Raw genomic sequence first — 17,405 nt, 5'->3', positions numbered from 1 at the left:
ACTCTACCCAAAGAACTGCATGAAACTGGTCCTGAACTGCAGGAAATTGTTCTTGAACTATAGGAAGACTGTATCTGAACTGCAAAAAGTCTGTTCTTGAACTGCAGGAAAACTGTTCTTGAACTATAGAAAGTCTTTTCCTGAACTGTAGGGAGTCAAGTACTTACAGATTGCATATAGCATTGAATACCTTAGTTGCAAATATGGAAAATGCTCAAGGTACTCACAATATTACTCAAATTGTGGGAGAGAAGTTTGATAACAAAAAATTTACTCTATGGAAGTTTAGGATGCAAAACTTTTTGATTGGTAGATGTTATTGGGATTTATGTACTTAGGTTGAAGCTAAACCGGAATCACCTGAACGGAATCCTACACAAGAACAACGGAGAGCTTACCGACAATGGTTGGAAAGAGCTAGTAAAGTACTGCATTGGTTTTCTTTATGCATTTTTGATGCGATGGCTATACAGATTACCAATTGCTATTCCTCGAAGGATGCTTGGGATGCACTCATGAAGAATTATGGTAATGTCACACATGCAAGGAAGATACAGCTGAAGCAGCAATTCAATAACATGTTTAGGAATGGCAAGAGCATTCAAACATACACAACAGAAATAAAGACCATAGCTGACTAGCTGGCTACTATTGGATCTAGTGTTTCAGAGGATGATATGATTGCAATGACATTGAATGGGTTAGGCAAGGAGTATAATGCATTGATACGTCCATTTTTTTGATAACAGAACCCCTTGATTGGGATGAGTTACTTGCACTGCTACTACATGAAGAAGTAAAGCTTGGCAATACAAGTTCAAGCACATCTTAGGGTAAAGACACTGTCTTTTACTCTAGTCAGCGAGCTAGAGGTGGTAGAGCTCGTGGAGCTTCTCGGGGTCAATGAGACACTCGAAATACACATGAATAGCAGCAACAAAATGCTTGGCATAGCTCAAATATGCAAGGACAACAAGGATATGGAGCCTTTAGAGGCAGGGGGAGATCACCTAGAGGAAGAGGTGGCTCCTGGCAATCACATGAGTAGTCTAACAGGGATAAAGATTGTCATTTTTGTGGAAGATATGGACATGTCGCAAAGGATTTCCATAAAAATTAAACTCATATGAAGGAAAAAGGCAGGCAACATGGGAATTATGCATCTTCTAGTGGTACTCAAGATGACTAGGGAGATAGACTATTTGCTATGCAACATGTATCAAAGAATATGCCTATTTTGAGAGTGGAAAAAGACTGAATTTTTGACTGATTTTTGTTGTTTTTGAGGTCTGAATGATTGATTTTTGATGGATTTAGAGTGATGTATGGTTGATAATGGAAGTGTTTGAGAGTGTTTTAGATGATATTGATTATGTTTTGGAAGTTCATGATGATTCTCATTGGAGATATGAAGCTCTATGATGTTCTGTTGAGCTTCTGATTGGTTCTGTATACCCATTGTATAGCTTCTGTTTTGTTTAGATTGTCTTTTGTATGAAGCATGGATTGATGATTGATGAATATTGAGATCTTTTGGAAGCCTATTGAATAGTTTTTGATAGTTTGGAATGGTTTGAGTATGAGTTATGAGGTTCTGATGACCTTGTGTAACCCTCTATAGACCTTCTGTAGAGCCTCTGTCTCTGCTCTATCTCTGTACTGTAACTATACTGTAACTGCTCTGGTGCTGTACTGTAACTGTTCTGTAGACCTTCTGTAAGTGTTCTGTAGAATGTATGTGTGACTTTGGGAAAGTTTTCTAACTTTTGGAAAGGATGAATCTAAGTTCAAAAGAGCTAAAACAAGTGGAAGAAGCAGCTGCTGAAGACTGAAGAGAAGACTGAAGTGACAGTGACAGTAGTGAGCTGTGAAGAGACACTGTAGTGGCTCTAGTAACTCTTCATATCAGACATACCTCTTGGGAGGTGCATCCACAACCTAAGAAAGATTATTGAGAGTTATTATGAGAGTATTGTAGTGAGGAGATGATGTACTATTGATAGAGAGAGAGAGAGAGCCAGAGATAGCCAATTCTATCAAAATAATGTAATTGTATATGAGAGATTGAGAGAGAGAACTATGAAGACATTGAAGAATGATAATATGTGATTGATTTCCATTCAAAGATGGTGTATTCCTTTGTGTTCATTGTTCTATTGATGGATTCTATGAAGGTATTGAAGATTATGGTTGATTCTATCAAATCCGTGGGAGATATCTACTATGATATTGCGTGAAGAATTGCTATTTTCTTTGTTTTGATGATCAAAAGAATGAAATAAAAGCTTGTTGATGTTACAAGATAGATTTTCTTGAAAGATAATTCCCTTTTCCTTGGTGTTCCTCTTGGGGCTCCATGTTTTCGGTGCGCAGCCGGGGAAACTTGCCATCAACAAGCATAAGAAGAGGCTGAAAATGAAGGAAATGGCTTTGCCAAGAAGAGAAAAATTCAATGGATGTTTGCAAAGTTCCTTCTTTCTTCCACTGAAGAGTTGGAAATTCTCATTATCAAAGCCACTTTCCACAAGAAGTTCATCCCACAATGGCGGAAACATATCACCATCATGATGTATGCTCTATGTGGTGGATTGTTTCCTCTTCCTGTTGAAGCAGCAAAAACTTGCATCTTGGTGGCAAACTGTTTGGGAACAAACTGAAAAGCAGAAAAAGAGAGAATGACCACCCATGGAAGATTTGGCATTCATTGAGAAGTTTCTAGACATCATCAAGTGGGAGATTGTGAAGAAGCTTTAAGAGTCGTGGTCTGTAGAGGTTCACGAAAACAAGAAGAAAAGGAGTTAGAATTTGTTCGTGGATGCTCAACATCAAGATACATGGGATGCTTGGTGCACTGACAACCTTCTGTTTGTCCAATTGCAACCCAGTGGAAGTTGGTAGACATAGTGTTTTTCACAACATACGTTGTTGAAACCCTCAGAAGTTGGCTTTATTATAATGACACAACAACGATCCTAAGAAGAATGAGTTTTGATACTTTCAGAATGGAATATCTTCCCCTCTGTAGTGGTTTGAAAGCCGAATTTAGAGATGTTGAAAAGAAGGAAGTAGAAGAGATGTTGGCCAGAGAATCCATCAGAGATTTAAGCCCTCTTTGATACTATCATGTTGAGTACAGACCAACTGGTTGGAGCCAACCCCCTGATGAATGACGCAATAAAGAGGCAAGCGTTAGAACGAGTCCAGAGGTACGTGAGAAGAGAGAAGGCAAAAATCAAAGCTGAGAACGAGCTTGCAGCAGAAGCTTCCTTTGATGCCCTAAAAGCACTCTTTACATAAGTCCCCATGGCAACTCAAGGTCCCCTTCCTAGTCAGATTTGTCTTGAAAATATTGATGACATGCCAGCAAATGTAGTCCCATTGCCAGTTTTTAAGGGAGAGTACAATGAAGACCCTGATCTTCATGTAACAGAGTTCATGGTAGCATGTGTGGCTAACAATGCCAGAACCCTGAGCATTGGTTAGCAATATTCCCCGCCACTTTCAAAGGCGCGGCATTTCAGTTGTATGAGAGACAAGCAGCAGGAACTTTTGGCATATGGGACGACCTGAAGTTGGCCTTCCTCACTAAATTAAGGCATGAAGGTTTTGAAGAGCGGATGCGATAGGAGTTCATGAACCTAAGTCAGTCCTCTAGAGAAAGAGTAGAAGCTTATGTTCCGTGAATGGAATCCATCCTGAAGAGATGGACTAACCATCATTTGGATGAAGGCATTCAGAAAGGAGTGTTTCTCAAGGGCCTACAACTAGAAGTTCGCAAGTTTGTGGAATTGAGAAGACCAGTCAATCTACAAGTTGCAGTGGAAGGTGCAAGATTGTATGACGAAGTTGAAGCAAGGATGTCAATGACTCCAAGAAGAGGAGTCTTACCTCCTCCCATGCCAGGAATGGTATACCCACCAAATGCAGCCCCAAGGATAGTTCCCTATCCCTATCCCCAGATGCAAACAGTGGCACAGTATAATGCACCTAATCCACTGTGGTCACCATAGACAACAGTGCCTCAAATGATGGTTCAACCACAACAACAGTGGCCTCAAACAGTTCCTCCAATGGTGACTCAACAACAGTGGAATCCTACTAACTGGAATCAACAACCCCAAGTCTTAACAGGAGCTCTAAATCAGAGCTAGAACAGAGGATCTTCTGGATCGACCCAACCAGTGTATGCAGTAATTACAGAAGCTTCCCAAAATCCTACTACAAGCACTTAAGGAGGTGAAAATCTAAAGGACTACTTATCCAACTGAGTTGCAAGTATCAAGAAAGAGCTTCTGGATGTGATTACAGAGCAGCTACAGACGCTGAAGGTGAATACCGCCAATATATCCACTCCTGTGGGAGCTGATGCGCTCTAATACATGGTGTGGAAAGTGTCATCAAGGGGGACATTTAGCCACTGAATGTACTCGAAAACCAACCATTCCTAGAGCCTTCTGTTCCTACTGTTTGCGAAAGAACCATACAGAGGATATTTGCTCTCTGAAAGAGATGCATGAACAAAGATAGAAGGATGAAAATGAAAGATTCAATTTGCTAGATTCCAAAATGGCACCACAAGATATTGGATCCAAGCCTAGGGAGTTTGGTCCTAAGTTTGGTCCAAGGAGGTTTCCCTCTCAAAGTTACAGAGGACGACACTTTGGCGGTGGTCAAAGATCAGAGGTGGAATGTTACAAGTGTGGAGAAAAGGGTCATATCTCCCCAAATTGTCCAAACCCTAGAAGATCTATGGATTACAAGCCCTTATGCAGCCAATGCAAAGGAGAAGGCCACACTGCAAAGGACTGTCCAAGTCCAGCCCCTGTAAAGGCCAATACCACTGATAGCCAACAGAAGGTACAAGAGCTTTCCTCCAATTTGGTAGAGTTGGAAGTTGCTGCTATTACAGGCACCAAGGAGAAGGAACTAGTGGTTCAGAACGAAAATGATTCTCCTGCCAAGACTGTGAAGTTCCACCTGCCAACAAAGGGACAGAGTAGTACATAATAGAACAGTACAATACAGAGCATTGCAGCGCCACAGAGAGTTACAGAGACAGTCCCAGAGACAGAACCAGAGGCCCAGGAGATAGATGATACAGAAGCACCTCCAGAAACAAAGGAAGTGCCGATGCTGCAATTATTAGAAGAAAAAGGATAGATGAAAATGGGTGTAGCCCCATTCCCCAGCCGGCTGGAGAAGCCTGTGGATCCTATTAAAGATTATGACTTGGTCAATGACCTAGACACTTTTAAACCAAACTTAACATTCCAGCAGTTGCTAATGCTGTCTCCTAGCTGCCGAAAGAAATTCAAAAGCATCTTAATAAGAAGACGTGGATTAAGGATCGCTCCCTCAACAGCGACCAAGACCAATAAGGCCCCGGAGCTTGTAAAGGAAGTAGATGTGGCTAATGCCTTCCTAGATCCTAGAACCCCAGATATTAGTGTATGGATAGAAGGATGCTTCATTTCAAATGCATTGATTGATGGAGGATCATCAGTAAACATAATGATGGATGTGACAATGAATGACTTAGGGTTGCAAGGAATTCAACCTACACAGTGGCTTATTAGATTGGCAAACCAAAGTAGAGTCAAACCGTTGGGCATCCTCCCATACGTAAAAACAACCCTTGCAGGAAGAGACTATTGGCTGACATACTTGGTGGTCAAACCAAATTCTTATGGGACCTCATATCCTCTGCTGTTGAGAAGACCTTGGCTTTTTAAAGTAAGAGCCAGGATGGACTGGTTCAAAGGAACCCTAACCCTAGGCAGAGGACCCAATAAAGCGGTGTTAAAGCTGTATGGATTGCAAAAAGGCAATGGATCCACATCCATCGAAGTCATAATTGACTCCTCCAATGAGGTAACAGATGGTACATCAGGAGATAAAGAGGCTGTTAAGCAGATCTTTCCTAAGAAAATAGAGCCACAGTCCCTAACAGTGGGCACTGTAAGCCAACTGCCAAGGGAAGAAAAATCCTTGTCCATGGGAGAATACCTCTTGCCTCAACTAGAATTAACTTCTGAAATCACCTCTGATAGTGAAATAGAAGCATGGATGTACTGTTCTCCCTGTTACATGACAGTCGCAGAAACAGGGCAGAGATAGTACAGAGACAAAGTAGAGACAATACAGAGGCAGAGCGGATACAGAGACAGTAACAGACATAGAGCCAAAGCCAGAGCCAGAGGTAGAAGCAGAGTCAGAAGCTGTGACAGAAGTAGAAGCAGATGCAGAGGCAGAAGATCTGTTCTTGTCCTACAGTGCCTCTACAAAAGCAGAGACAGAGCCTCCAGAGGAAGAGGATGAAAATGATGAGGAAGAAAATGAAGCAGGTTATGAAAGTGCAGATGAAGAATTTTCTCTGATAGCAGATGATCTTGTTGATGTCCCTACAGAGACCTCAGAAGCCAAAGATCTCAGGGTGTTGGATGGAATAACTATGGTTCCATTTGGGTTGATCAATGGACCACAAAGTATGTAGAATCTATATAAGCAATGGATTAGAAGCATAAAAATTAAGTTCACCAGTGGCTCCTGTCGCCCTGACCATTCATTCTAGAGAAAAGATGATGATGATGCTCCTTGTCAATAGAAGCCAAAGTCCTCAAAGCCTCGGCCTATAGAAGGTCCGTACTATGTGACATTCCTGGACGCATCCTCTGAAGATGAATATCTAAGTCCAGAAGAAATCACCCTTCACACAGAAGCAAACAAAGCTTTGATACCCTTCCAGCAATCTCAATAGACAAATGAGTCATCTGTTCAGAAGGAGGACACTGGTTCTAGTGGAACATCAGACGAGGATACTACTCTCTTGCAAATCTCTACCCAGAAGCAATCCGTGGGACATTTATCCATGAAGTGGAAGGTGAACAAGTAACGTTCTTGGATACTGACGGTATCGAACGTCACCTGAAAGTGGGCCTCAATCTTCCAGAAGAAGAACTAGTGGACCTGCGAGACTTATTAAAGGAGAACTTAGATGTGTTTGCTTGGTCATACAAAGACCTAAAGGGGATTAATCCCACAGTATGCCAACATCACATTGACCTAGAGCCCGATGCCAAACCTGTAAGGCAAAGACAAAGGCGTATGAATCCTAATTATTATGCTTTGGTGAAGGCTGAATTATTGAAACTTCTTGAAGCAGAGTTCATTTATCCTGTGGCTAACAGTGAATGGGTTTCGCCCATTGTGGTAGTACCCAAGAAGAACAGGAAACTTGGAATATGTGTGGACTTCCAAAAGCTCAATTCGAAGACAAAGAAGGATAATTTCCCTATCCCTTTTACATATCAATTTTTGGATACAGTGGTGGCAGACCATGAGCTGTATTCCCTCTTGGATGGATTCAGTGGATATAACCAAGTCCAAATCGCAAAAGAGGACCAATCTAAAACAACCTTCACCATAGAATGGGGGACCTATGCCTATAGAGTGATGTCATTTGGGTTCTGTAATGCTCCTACCACCTTCCAACGAGTAATGATGGTTACCTTCCAAAATCATCTTCATGATTTCATCGAGGTGTATCTTGATGACTTCTGTGTCTATAGCTTAATCCACGAGCACTGGGGACACCTAGAGCAATGTTTTGACAGATGCCGAGAGTATGGGATTTCTCTCAATCTTGAAAAATGTGTCTTTGGTGTCTCATCAGGAGTTCTTCTGGGCCATATTGTCTCCGTACAAGGGATTGCAAAATAGACTGATTGAGAAGATTACCGCCTTGATAGCACCAACAAACCTCAAGAAATTGAGAGGATTTATTGGCCATGTGGGCTTCTACAGAAGATTTATTGCACATTTTGCAACCAAGGCAACCCCTCTGCACAAGCTCCGAAGGAAAGATGTGGATTTCCTTTGGACTAATGACTGTGAAGAGGCCTTTAATACCCTAAAACAATGCCTTATCCAAGCACCTATTTTACAACCTCCTGATTGGATGAAGGCGTTCCATGTGCACACAGATGCATCAGTTGAAGGGCTAGGTGCTATCCTATGTCAAAAGGGCCCTTCTAAATTAGATCAACCAATTTATTATGCAAGCCAAAAGGTCACTGATAGGAAACGAAACTACACAATGATAGAGCTTGAATGCTTGGCTATGGTGTTTGCACTGGAGAAGTTTCGACACTATCTACTATCAATGCATTTCAAGTTCTACGTGGATCATGAAGCCCTGTCCTTCCTGATGAACAAAGCAGATGTTAAAGGACGACTGATGAGATGGTTACCCTATTCCAGGAGTTTGACTTTGAAGTGGTCACTAAGCCTGGTCGTTCCCATGTCCTAGCCGATCATCTATCACGGATTCCTCAAACAGAAGAAGAGGAACAGGATGATCCAGACCTTCCTGCTACTAATGCTTCCTTGTTTCTAGTTGAAACAGTTACTCCCTAGTATGCAGACATAGCCAACCTCCTGGCAACTCAACAGTATCCTCTTGGCATCTCAAGCTGTGAGAAGAAGAAGCTTTTGTTAGAATTAGCCCCCTACACTTTGTTAGGCGGTGCACTGTACAAGAGAGGCAAAGATGAAGTGATGAGAAGATGTGTTGCAAGGGATGAAATCGGCATAGTATTGAAAGCATGCCATGACGAACCATGTGGTGGACACTTCGCAGGAGAAGCGACAGCCAGGAAGGCTTTATTAGCAGGATACTGGTGGTCGACCCTCCACAAGGACGCATATGATTACTGTAAGAGATGTGATGCTTGTCAACGAATGGGGAAACTGTTAGAAGTCAAGCTCACTTCAATCCGTCTTTATGAGTGACCGACATCTGTGACAGCTAGTGTGTGTGTACAGCTGTCTCCATGTGACTACATTGAATAAGTCGAGTGTGTGTTAGTCAGTGACCTGACTAGAGTTAGTCAATTAGGTCTACACCTAGTCTAGTTTACTTTTACACTGTATTGTGTACTTCTCGGTTAGTTCTTGAATAATGAAGAAAACACAATGAGAGCCTGAAGGCTCATGGATATGGAGTATTCCCTGTCTCTCTCTCCCATCTTTGAACATGGTATCAGAGCAGGACTTGGTGGACTTCTTGGAGTAGGAGGCAGTGAAGATGACCTATAGAAGCTGAAGCCTCAGGTCTTTTCAAAACAGGCAGGCTGCCATTGTCAATGGGAAGGTAGGCATTGTGTGATTGCTCATTCTATGGTTCAAGCTACTATCTGTGGCTTGCTTAGAGTCTTGAGAAGGGAGTATTGAGCACTAATTAGTGCCTCATCATCAACATAATCATCAAAATGTACTACAGCAAGTTCTGGACAGGTTTGCATGGTTGCGCCTACTGCCATAAAGGCCCTCCATGGGCCGGGATGCAGGGTATAGTGCATACTATAGTTGATAGGCAGCTTAGATACACACTTTGCAAGAGTTGTTGATGACTTTGAAGCCTAATACGTGACTATGAACTCTGTTATGAGGTGCTAGAGTGATACACAGATCTAAATCTGAAGCAGACATGCTGGAATCTGTGACAAGACAGTATGTATGAGGTCTTGTTTGATACACTGAAGCTACATGAAATGTATTTTGGATTCTATTAAAGCATTGATATGTCCAGGAAGGCTTATGTATCATCTCTCATGCTTATGGAATGAAGTTTGGCACAAAAAAGAATTCAGATCTGGCATGTTTTAATGGCTGAAAAATGTCATTAAATAGTGGACAACAAGCATCACCTTCCACTGAAGCATTACATGCTACCTTGGGCACCCGTCATCTACGTGAGGTGACATATGTATGCTAAGTTCTTAGAGGATCAAAGAGAGCTTTGGATATTACTAAATGCTGAAGTTTTGGAGCTGAAGCAAATGCAATTTCATCTTCTTGGCTGAATATAGACTGTAAATGCAATGTATGACTTGGCTCATTGAAGGCAGGAAGCCCAGAGTTACCCGCATAGTTATGTATTGACTTTGTCACACTGGAGCAAATGTATGACATGATTTTAAGACATTTTGGAGCTGCTTAAAGCTTGTTATGCTGATTTTTGGTTGACTGCAACCTGCAACCAAATTAGTTGACACTTGTACTTGCTGTTTATGCACTGCTTTGTGCTTATAAAGACATATTTGGAGTGACATATGTACTAGCAGCTATCTGGGAAATTCTGGGACATGTATGACATGTATGCATGTTGTTTTTGGACTTGAATTTGTTGCTGGTTATACACAGTCTACAGTTTTTAGATTGCATCTTTGGTCCCTGGTAGTGAGGTTGCAGGAGTTTAAACTGAAGCAAATACATAGCATATGTATTGACTGTTTTACCTACGGGTTAGACCATTTGTTTTGGGACTGTTTTGGGTTATCAGTGGGCTGAAATACCCTGGCTTTTTATTGCAATTAGTTGTAGAAAACTGTCATAAACTGTTGTGGACTAAACTTGGTCAGTCATACTTATTGGTTTGCAGGTAGTTAAACATCTGACAGACAGTCTATTGCATCATGGCTAATGCACATGGGACTGATAATATCACTCAAATAGTTGGAGAGAAGTTAGACAACAATAACTTTGCATTATGGAAATTTAGAATGAAAAACTTTCTAGTTGGCAGGGGTTATTGGGATCTATGTACAGGAGATGAGGCTGCTCCTGAGTTGCCTGCAACGAATCCAACTAATGAATAGAAAAGAGCTCATAGGCTATGGAATGAGAGAGCATGCAAGGTGCTGCATTGGTTTTCTCTATGTATATCTAATGCTATGGTAATTCAAATCAATGGATGTGAGACTTCGAAGGATGCTTGGGACATATTGATGAAAAATTATGGAATCATGACACATGCACGAAAGATCCAGTTGAAACAGCAGTTCAACAACATGTCTAGGAATGGCAGGAGCATCCAGGTGTATACTACGGAGATTAAGACCATAGCTGATCAACTTGCTACCATTGGCTCAAGTGTATCAGAAGATGATATGATTACTGCTGCCTTGAATGGACTAGGAAAATAGTACAAAGATTTTGACACATTTATTTCTGTTAGAGAAGAGCCCCCTACCTAGGAAGAGCTAGTTGCTTTGTTGCTGCATGAGGAGGTCAAACTTGGTTTGAATACAGGTTCCAGTGCATCTCAAAGTAGAGACACTGTGTTATACTCTAGCCAGTGTGGCAGAGGATTTAGAGGTCGTGGTTCATTTCGAGGTCGTGGTGACACTTGTAATGCTTATGGACAGCAGCAACAGCAAGGTAATTGGCATGGTACAAATACACAAGGCCAGCATGGCGGGTTTAGAGGCAGGGGGAGATCACCCTGCGGTAGAGGTGGTGGATCTGGTTCATGGCAGTCATCTGATCAGTCCAACAAGGACAAGGATTGCCATTATTGCGGCAGGTATGGGCACATTGCAAAAGACTGTTACAAGAAGTAGGGAGATATGAAGGCAAAGGGCAGACATCATGGGCACTATGCATCTTCCAGTGGTGCTCATGATGAGCAAGTTTATAGACTCTTTGCCATGCAGCATGTGTCCAAAAATGCATCACTCTATTATGTCTCAATGCATTTTTCTAACAATTGTGAATGCTTCAGTTGATGTGTAGAGCAGGCAGCGGTGGCATTGGGAAGCACTAGGTGATAGCGTGTATTCAAGTTATTTAGAAGAAATTATCATTTTTGATGGGCGCGCATCTTAGGCATGGTGCCAATATTTATTTTGACACGGAATGGTCGCATCCAATGTAAGCATCCTGCCATCCCTTCTGCCCTTGGCAATTAACTTGCAGCCATTTCCATACTCCTTAATGAAATATCCATCTTTGTTAAATCTTACTTGTATTTTCTCTTTGGACACATAATAGATTCTCTTTGCCATTTCCATATGTCTCTAATTACTTTGATAGGTATCTTGCTAAATATGGGATCAGAAGACAGCTCACATGTAGCTATACACCGTAGCAAAACGGTGTTGCAGAGAGGAAAAACAGGGTCCTAATGGAATCAGCTAGAGCTATGCTGAATGAGAAATGTCTGTCAAATGGTTATTGGGCTGAAGTAGTGATGACTGTTGTCTATGTGCTGAATCGAACCCCTACAGCAGGGATTCATGATGTCACTCCATATGAGAGGCTGTATAGTCATAAACCTGATATTTCGCACTTGAAGGTATTTGGCAACATTGCATATGTGCATATACCGGATGAGAAGAGGAAGAAACTGGACCCTAAGGCAGTGAAGAGTGTGTTTGTGGGATATGCAAGAACGAAAAGCTTATAAGTGTTATGTACCTTCTACGTATGAGACACTCATAAGCAGAGATGTGGTATTTGATGAGTTAGCATCCTGGTATGGGAATCTTGTTGCAGTGCCTACTGATGGCTCAGGAGACGCAAGGAATTCAAGAAGATCCTGCGTATTGGGTATATTGTAGAACCTTTGGGCATAGCACAAGTAGGGCAAGATTGGTTTGATCATGCTGAAAAGAATTTCCCTAGGGTTCCAGCATACGTGGATGGAATATTAGTAGAGCATGCTATCATAGACACTGGGTCCTTCGTCAATATCATGAGTTCAGAGTTGATGGAGAGGTTGGGTCTAGGCATCCAAAAAGATAGCTCCACCCTTCTTAGAATGGCTGATGATAGTCTAAGACAACCAGAAGGTTGCGTTACTAAAGTCCATGTTACAGTTGTTACAAGTGTAGAATGCTTCTTGGACTTTAGGGTGATAAGATTTGCAGGACATCCTAGCTATCAAGTCTTGCTAGTAGGCAGGCCTTGGATCTTACGAACAGACTGTCAAGTCAATATACCCATCGGTCGAGTGGTTCTAGGTAGAGGTGCTAATCGAGTAATAGTTGATGCTTACCCTGAGTCTCCTCAGAGTGAGAGAGCTCCTTTATCCTCTACTGAATTAGAAATAGTAGATGATCCATCTAGTAGTGAGACATCATCTAGTGATGAATCTAAAGAGGGGTCCACTACTATAGAGGATATTTATCAGATAACTCTAAATGAGCCGATAGAGCCGCAAGATAGGATAAGAGACGCGGATGTGATTGAGTTAGACCTTGGTACGCCGAATGATTCACAGCCAATTAAATTGGGTTCCATGCTCAGTTCAGCAGAAAGGGAGGACTATGTGTCCTTGATTTAAGAATTCCGCGATATCTTTGCTTGGAGTTATGATGAGCTGAGAGGCATTCCTCCCAGCCTGGCTGTTCGTACTATTCCTGTAAAAGAAGACAGTCATCCTGTGTGTCAGAAAGTAAGGCGTATGCCTTTTGAATTGAGGGACGGGCTGTTTGAGGAGTTATAGAAGTTACGGAAAGCTGGTTTAATCTTCCCTGTACAGCACACAAAATGGTATTCACCAATTGTCATCAAGAAGAAGAAAAAAAACCAGATCTGACTATTGTAGATTTTAGAGAGCTGAATAAGCAGACGGTTAAGGATTACTACCCGTTGCCATTTATTGACCAGATTTTGGATCAATTAGTGAGTAGGGAAATATATTCGTTTATGGATTGCTTTGCAGGTTATAACTAGATGGCAATTGCAGAAGAGGACAAGTTGAAAACAACTTTCATTATTGTCTTTGGTACTTTTGCGTACCATGTGATGGCCTTTGGATTATGCAATGCACCTGGATCATGGCAACGAACAGCAGACAAGACCTTTGGTGACATCTCCCCAGATGAGTTGAAAGTATTTATCGATGACCAGGGGGCAGCCACTGTGAGGGAAAGGATGTTAATTATTTTAAGAAAGTGCTTTGAGCGCTGCAGACAATTTTATATCGCTCTCAATCCACGGAAGTGTGCCTTTAGAGTGCCTTATGGGCTATTGCTAGGCCATGTGGTCAGTTCAATAGGGATCGCAAGCAACTGACCCTGAAAAGATCAAGGTCATAGTCGCTATGAGTCCACCACGCACTCCAAAAGAGGTACATAGCTTTCTGTCATCAATAGGGTACTATCGGAGGTTTATAAATGCCTTGGCAGAAAGGACGTTGCCATTAACGAACTTATTATCCTTTAGATGTCTATTTGTATGGAGTGACCCTTGTAAGGTAGCTTTCGAGGATGTGAAACAAGAGCTAGTAAAAGCACCCGTTTTAAAAGCCCCTAAAAGAGACGAGGTATTTTATGTATTTTCAGTAGCCACCATGCATAGTATCAGCTGCTGTTTAGCCCAAATCTAGGAGGAAAAGTGGTATAATCCGATAGCTTTTGCTAGTAGAAAATTGGGCATTTCAGAAATTAACTACACCTACATGGAAAAGTTGTGCCTTGCGATGGTCTTTGCGACTAAAAAATTCAGGTACTACATCCTCTATGAGAAGGTAGTTTTCTATACGAAGGCGGAAGGGCTTAGATTGCTTATGAACAAGCTACAACTGCCTGATCGTTTGGCAAAGTGGTTAATCACTTTGCAGGAGTTTGATTATGAGATTAAGAGTAAGCCACCGAGGTTGCAAGGTATTGTGGAATGCCTTGTGGATTTCGAGGAGCCGAAAGAGACTCTAGTTGAAGGGAGTGATATTGAAGAAATGTTTAAAATTGATACAGCTTCTATCCCATCTTGGTATGCTGCTATCATGCATTATCTATCAACAGGAGAGACTAGAGCTAGTTTATCAAAATCAGAAAAGAGGAAAATCAGACAATAGGCTTTGAAGTTTTCTTTGATTGCAGGAACACTATATCGGCAGGGTGTTGATATTATCTATCGCCGATGTGTGATGCCTGACGAGGTTCCTTTTATCTTGGAAGAGTGCCATGACTCTGCATGTGGAGGGCAGTTTGCTGGACGGTTGACGGCACAAAAAGCTTTAAGAGCTGGATATTGGTGGCCATCCATCTTCCAAGATTCCTTTGAGTATGTTAAGAGATGTGATACCTGTCAAAGACATGACAGTAGAGAGAATAGGAAATGCCCACTTATGCCTATCATGGCTATCCTTCCATTTGAGAAGTGGGGCATTGACTTTGTGGGTCCTATCACCCCGTCGTCTACTACCCAGAAGAGGTACATTATAGTAGCAACTGATTATTTTACAAATTGGTCAGAAGCGCGGGCAATGAGGTAGGACAATACAAAAGAGACTGCAAGTTTCCTTTTAGATCAGATTTTCTGCCGTTTCGGTCCCCCGAAGGAACTAGTGTCGGACCGTGGAACCCATTTTTTGAATAAAGTGATCAAAAGCTTGACTGAAGCTTGGCAAATCAAGCACAACAAAACAACCCCTTATAATCTGCAAGCCAATGGACAAGTCGAAAGTACTAATAAGCAGCTTGTGGGTGTCTTGTCTAAAATAGTCTCTGAGAAGAAACGAGACTGGGACAGGAAGTTGTATGTGGCAGTATGGGCGTACAATACAATGTTCAAGCGAGCTACCAGCCATACTCCATTTAAATTAGTTTATGGGAAAGAATGTGTGTTACCCCTTGAAATTGAGTTGCCAACCATACGGTTTGCAATTAACCACTCTTTGGGAGATGAGAATTCACTCTTTGAACATTTCACTACCATAGCCCACCTAGATGAACTGAAGTTGCAGAGCCTATTACACCAAGAGGTAGCTAAACGTCGGATGAAGCAGTTGCACGACCTTAAAGCAAAGAAGTATACCTTTAAAAAATGGCAATTAGTTTTGTACTATGATGCGCGTAGGGAGCTATTTCCAGGGAAGCAGGAACCTAGATGGGATAGCCCCTACAAGATTGTCAGGATAGGGAAAAATAGGTCTACGATTCTACTAGCTGATTTGCAGGGAATAGAGTTTAAAAATAAGGTTAATCTTAATAAGATTAAACCTTATTATTTCTAAGTATACTAATACAGAGAAATGCATTGCAGGTCCATGCTGGGGCTGATTTGAGACCTGCAAAAGAGCTTACAGCTGGTTGATGGGGCGGTTAATTCCTTATTTGGAGCACCCATATCTAGAGCAGAGATACCATCAGGGGAAACTTATCTGGTGGAGCAAAGGATACAATGTGGTTGAGTAAGAAGATGGAACCTTTGTGTGGGAGATCAAAGTCTTCTGCCATCACTGCTTATGATTGTTGATGAGTATCCCTGTTGAGTTTAATGAAGAAGGTGGGATGGAGCCGTCAGTTCATCCTCTAAACATGCTAAATTTTGACTATCATATTTATGAATAGAGGAGTTCGTGATGATAGGCTATGTAAACCCATTGTGGATGTACACATTATATTTTGATAGAGCGTCCAGGGGCCCTAATAAAAAAGGGAGTGTTGGAGTAGTAATCCGAGATCCCCGACGTAGAGTTACGATGAAGTTAGCTGCTTATCTCGGGGTAGGATTTGCTAACAATATGGCGGAGTATAAAGCCTTGATTATGGGACTGCATATTGCCAAACAAGGTGGTATTCGGCGGTTGTTAGTAAAAGGGGATTCCCAGTTGATTTTGAATCAGCTAGATGGGACATACACAGTGTGGAATCCCATTCTTTGTATGTATCATCGAACTGCGATGACCCTACTTGAGGAGTTTGAGAGAGTGTCTTTTCAGCTAATTCCACGTTACTGGAATCAGTTTGCGAATTCACTGGCAAATCTTGCTTATGAAGAAGACCTTTTCTTCAACTGTGGTCCTAGTTTGGATATTGCTATCAATAATGAGACAGGACCTGGTCGCTTGTGGGGAATGTTATCAGAGCATGCAATATATGGCAGGTGATGGTTGATATGGGTGATGCAAAGAGTAGCCGAGACCAATCTACCATTGTTATCCTAGACCCATAGGTTAATTAGAGAACATGTTATGCGTACACCTCTTGCTATATATGCAGGAGGGATGGGTCATAACCTTATGCATTTAGCTTAGGGCTATTTTTCCTCCTTGGAAAGGAGCATATTATTGTATATCTGTATTATTTCGGGGAGGGATGTGTAGATGCCATTTTGTTTGATCTCGTTAGGCCAAGAGGGCCAATTGTCTATTTAGTACAGGTGCGGTTAATGGTTTCTTGTTTTAGTCTTGTGCTAGACAGGTTCAAAGAAGAGCTTGGAAGGAGCCTTTGTCATGCGGGAGCTTCTCGTGGCCCTATCTAGGTGATATCTCTCCTTTATGAGTACCATGTTTTTATGCTATATGTGTCTGTGTACCTATGGGGGATTTTCTTTTCTTGTTGGGGACCTGAGTCCAAGGCATGAAGTCCCAGGTTTAGGTTAGGTATGTCTGAGGGAGGTCTGAGTAGTTGTTGCCTCCTGTAAAGACATTGCCAGACATCAAAAGACCTGTTTTCAGAAGGCAGTTCTAGTGACCCTGTTCTGCTAGCCTGCTAGGCAGCCGTTCTAGGAGTTCTTGTTAGTTGTGAGGCAGTTAGAGAAGCCTGCCAGAGGAAAATGATGATAGAGAGGAAAAACCCTGAATATCTCAAAGATAATAAATATATACAAAGGTG

Source organism: Lygodium microphyllum, chromosome 25 (assembly GCF_053477565.2).
Source record: "Lygodium microphyllum isolate KBCC chromosome 25, Lygodium_microphyllum_v1.1.10, whole genome shotgun sequence".
Lineage (NCBI taxonomy): Eukaryota > Viridiplantae > Streptophyta > Polypodiopsida > Schizaeales > Lygodiaceae > Lygodium > Lygodium microphyllum.
The sequence above is the reverse complement of the archived record's forward strand: the minus strand, read 5'-3'. Positions refer to the sequence as shown.